Below are 5,185 nucleotides of genomic sequence, written 5' to 3'. Positions count from 1 at the left end.
TGTGTATAATAAAAATGACTCACATTAGTTAATGCATAATTGTGTAAATTTACAAGTGTGTTACAATAACCATATAAATTTATTTTGACACTATTCATTTTACATTTAGTTTTTCATCATTTCTTTAAGTGTCCCGATGATAAAAGAAAAGAGTAGATAGTGATTGTTGTGTATGAAAAAATAAAAATAATTAAAAAATAAAAAACAAAAATATTTTAATAAAATGTGGTGTAAAATAGATTTTTTTTTTGAGAATCAGTAAAATAGATAATTTAATGTGAGATATTTAAAAAAATATGTAATATAAAAAAAATAGGTTCTCAAAAAGAGTTAAACAAGAAAAAAATTGCACTAATAAGTTGAAACAAATGAATCTTAGTTTTTTATGCTTAAAATGGTCGGAAAGCTACGAAAGCAGCTAATAAATCATTGATGGCGTCGGTCGGGGCCGTCTGGCAATTAGTCTAGGCAATGACGTCTGCACTTGTGTGAGTGAAAGCAACAATAAGACACTAAAAGACAACTGTGTCAAAGCTTCGTAGGAAAGTCTGAATATTATTATAATTAATTGTATGATATTTTATTTGTATTAAAGTTCTTTTTGTTTTGTTTTGTTTGTTTTTGTATTAAAGATTTGAAACCGTTGGTTCGCACTGCCTTCCTAATTTCATTTCAAATTGTGTTTGTATAACTAGTTAACTATTATTAATTTCAAAATTAGTTTAGACTCATAGAGACGTAAGCTTTGGTCCACATGGTCACCTGTAGGCTGTAGTTGTCTTGTTAGTAAAGTTGAAAGCGTTTGCATATGCCAAACCCAAACTACCACTAAAATTCGATAACAGTATCTATCAACCTATTCTTTTTCTAAGCTATGCGTTACGTGTGTCGCTGTGAGGCATCTTGTTTGGAGAAGTATACACGAAAACTTCAGCATTTGCAACTGTCATCTTTAGTTGACATAATTATCAGTATCAGAATCACCAGCAAGTAATAACAATCCATCACATACTCCATGCAGGTTATTGTCATAGAGTGTGACGCTATTGTCTGCGTTGATGGTCTTAATAGAAAATGGGAGAGTCAATTAACTAGTTCATTAATTAATTAGCACTATTATTTGTAATTGACTTCAACTTAGGAAAACTGAAAAACTTTCTCTTACTGTAATTTTAATTGGATTAGGAGAGCTAAATTTGGCAGCCCATATTGCTGTCAAACTTGCTATTAGGCTTAAGGGCTAGTTTTGTTATTAGAGAAAAGTTAACGAATAATTTAAAGCAGGGGTGTGCATGGGTCGGGTTAAGGAGATTTTTTGACCCAACCGACCATGTTAGGTAAAAAAAAAAATTGAACCCAACCCAAACCATCACATAAGTCTAACCCAACCCACATGGGTCGGGTTGAACCCATGGGTTTGACAATTTTATTATTATTATTATTCTTAATTTGAGTAGAAAAAAAATATAAATATATTAAAAAAATTCAAAGATGAGTATTGACGGGAATGACAAATCCATCTAACATGGACGAGACTATCAAGACGGACGAGTACACCTTCAAGCCTAACGGAGTAATCGTTCACACTAATGACGAAGGCATCCAAGCCATTCAATACAGCCAATCAAGACTAGGACGGTTACAAAACCCGTTCCGTGGACCGTTGGAGTGCATTGATGCCATATTAAGACAGCGCCAAAACATTTTGAAGAGGAACATTAAGACTTCCATAACTACTCCAACGGTCACAAGCCATGAAGGCATATATAAAGCTCCTACATCGCCAAGAATGAGGTACATACACACATCAAAAGACTTATTTCTGCTATATCAATTCATTCTGTTTCATTATTGTTGAGCACCATATATTAACTTTGGCATCGGAGCTGTTGTGGCAGGCACCACACCGGTGACCATTTGTCAAGGCCGAGGAAGTCATCCATCTGAGATTCTCGACTGACGAATTTATACTTCATCAGTTTGGCGCCGTCTGTGGGGACGATATTTCCGCGTTCCAACTCGAGAAAGTAGTTCCCAATCAACTATCATTTTCAGATGGAATCCAATCAAGATTCCGCAGCCTTGGCCCAGCAGGTTCAAACTCTCACAGTTGCCGTTGAAGAGCTTACCAAGCAAAATCAGGAAATGAAACTACGACTCCAACAGGAGGAGAACAAATCCAAAGACAACATGGAGGACGAGGGAAATAGTCACAGGAGAAGTGGTCATCCAAGGGCTACTACTCCAGTAGACCTGAATTCAGATCTTCTCCAGGAAATGAGGAGAGAGATGGACGAATTGAAAAATGCCATCAGGGAGAAGACAGACCAAAGCATGGGCAGATTGGTAAGGGCAACAGACTCGCCTTTCACGGTCGTGGTCTTGGGGTGCCCAGTACCGTCGAAGTTCAGGTTGCCACAACTGGAACCGTTTGACGGGCTCAAGGACCCACAAGATCACCTCAACACCTTCAGAACAACTCTAGGGCTCCAGCAGCCCCCCGATGAGATAATGTGACGTTCCTTTCCTACTACCCTTAAAGGAGCTGACAGGGAGTGGTTCACCAAGCTGCCAACGTCATCCATTGACAACTTTGACCAACTGAGTAATGCCTTCTTACGGCACTTCATTGGGGGACAGCGTCCCAAAAGGCCAGCAGATTATTTGCTTACCATCAGGCAAGGAGAAAAAGAAACCATGTGGTCGTACGTAAAGCGCTTCACTAGGGAGACTTTAGAGGTGGACGAAGCAGACGACAAAGTGCAGCTGGCGACTTTCAAAGCAGGGCTAAAGTCCAGGGATCTCGTGGCTTCACTCGCAAAAAATCCTCCAAAGACGATGACGGAAATGCTCATAAAAGCGCAGAAGTACATGAACGCTGAAGATGCATTAGCAGCCATAAAGGATACAGAAAAGCCAGGAGACAGAGGAAGAAAGGAAGACGAACATAGGGGACAGAAAAGGGAGTGTCCAGATCATCGAAATAATGACGGCATCAGAAGGAGAGACGATAAAAATCAAAAGACGGTAAAACTAACTCCTCTTGTTATGCCTGTTGACAAAATCTTAACGCAGATTAAGGACGAACATTACCTTAAATGGCCGAGGCCATTGCATTCGTCTCCTAACGTCCGCGATAAGAATAAGTACTGCTGATTTCACAAGGATCACAGCCACTACACAGATGACTGTCGGGACTTGAAGGAACAGATAGAGGAGTTGATACGAAAGGGGAAATTGCAGAAATTTGTAAAGAAGGGAGAGTACCATAAATTTCAAGATGGAAATAAGAACCAGTAGGAGTCCTCGTCTAGGGGCGATACCCGTCAATTCCAACCTCCTCAGAACGTGATCGGGGAGATACAGACGATCACAGAGGGACCCACCACCAGGGGATCCTTCAAGTCCCTCAGGAAAGCCCATCAAAGGCAGGTAAACAATGTCTACATGATACCTCCGTCCAAACAGAGACGGACAGATCAAGATATGTATTTCAATGAAGCAGATGCCAGAGGAGTGAAGCAGCCTCACAATGATCCGTTAGTCATAATGCTGACCATAGAGGGATTCAACACCAAAAGGATCCTCGTAGACAACGGTAGCTCGGCAGATATCATCTACCTCCCAGCGTTTCAGCAGCTCAAGTTAGATCTAAAGAAGCTACGCCCATTCGACACTCCTCTAGTCAGCTTCAGTGGAGACAGGGTATATCCCAAGGGCATCGTAACATTGACAGTAACGGTGGGGGCCTACCTGAAACAATTGACTCGCCAGATAGACTTCTTGGTGGTAGACTGCCCCTCGTCTTACAACGTGATTATTGGAAGATCCACGCTTAACAAATGGAAGGCAGCCACATCCACCTACTGCCTGAAGATGAAGTTCCCAACAGACGACTGGGTTGGAGAAGTAAAAGGCGATCAGATCTTAGCCAGAGAATGCTACCAGGCCGTCTTGGCCGTAAAAGAAAACCACACTTGGATGATTGAAGAGAAAGAAGAAGACAAAATAGAAACCTTGGAGACGGTGGAGTTGGACGAAGAAGAAGACACCAAAACGACGAGGATAGGAACAACGCTAAGCCCTGAGATGAAGTCGAGGCTAATCCAGTTCCTTAGAGAGAACTAAGATATTTTTGCATTGAGCCACGAGGACATGCCCGACATATCCACAGAGGTAATCCAACACAAGCTGGATGTGGATCCAGAGAAGAAACCCATCAAGCAGAAGAGAAGGGTATTTGCTCCAGAACGAGATCAGGCTGTCACAGACGAGGTAGATAAGCTGCTGAAGGCAGGGTTCATCCGGGAGGTCTACTATCCTGATTGGCTCGCAAACGTCGTCATTGTTAAAAAAGCGTACGGGAAGTGGAGAATGTGCGTGGACTTCACAGACTTGAATAAAGCGTGCCCGAAGGATAGTTTCCCTCTACCAAGAATTGACCAGCTTGTAGACTCTACTGCCGGGCATAATTTACTGACGTTTATGGATGCCTTCTCGGGGTACAACCAGATAAAGATGGCAGACGAAGATCAAGAGAAGACTACTTTCATCACCAGCCAGGGGCAGTATTGCTATAAGGTAATGCCATTTGGGTTGAAAAACACAGGTGCTACATATCAGAGATTGGTGAACAGAATGTTCAACAAGCAGATAGGCAAGAATATGGAAGTATACGTGGATGACATGCTCGTCAAAAGCAAAGAAGAACTCGCCCATCTGGACGACCTCAAGGAAACATTTGCTACCCTCAAGTAATACCAAATGAAACTGAATCCTAGTAAGTGTGTTTTTGGTGTAGTTTCAGGGAAATTCCTGGAATTCATGGTGTCCCAGAGAGGAATAGAGGCAAACCCGGAGAAGGTGCGAGCCATAATCAACATGGAATCACCCAAGACCGTCAAGGAAGTCCAGAAGCTTACTGGAAGGATTGCGGCCCTTAATAGGTTCGTCTCTAGGGCCACGGACAAATGCCTGCCCTTCTTCAAGCCTTAAAACGAGCCTTTGCCTGGACAGACGAATGTGAAGCAGCCTTCCAGGAGCTCAAACGCTACTTGAGTAATCCACCCCTTCTAAGTCCGTCCAAAGAAGGTGAGAACTTATATCTGTATTTAGCGGTGTCAGATACGGCCGTCAGTGGAGCCTTGATCCGAGAGGAAGGCAAGAAGTAGCTTTTGGTTTATTA

The sequence above is a fragment of the Quercus suber genome, unplaced genomic scaffold (assembly GCF_002906115.3).
Source record: "Quercus suber isolate HL8 unplaced genomic scaffold, Cork oak 2.0 scaffold_585, whole genome shotgun sequence".
Lineage (NCBI taxonomy): Eukaryota > Viridiplantae > Streptophyta > Magnoliopsida > Fagales > Fagaceae > Quercus > Quercus suber.
This window is presented reverse-complemented; position numbering follows the sequence as displayed.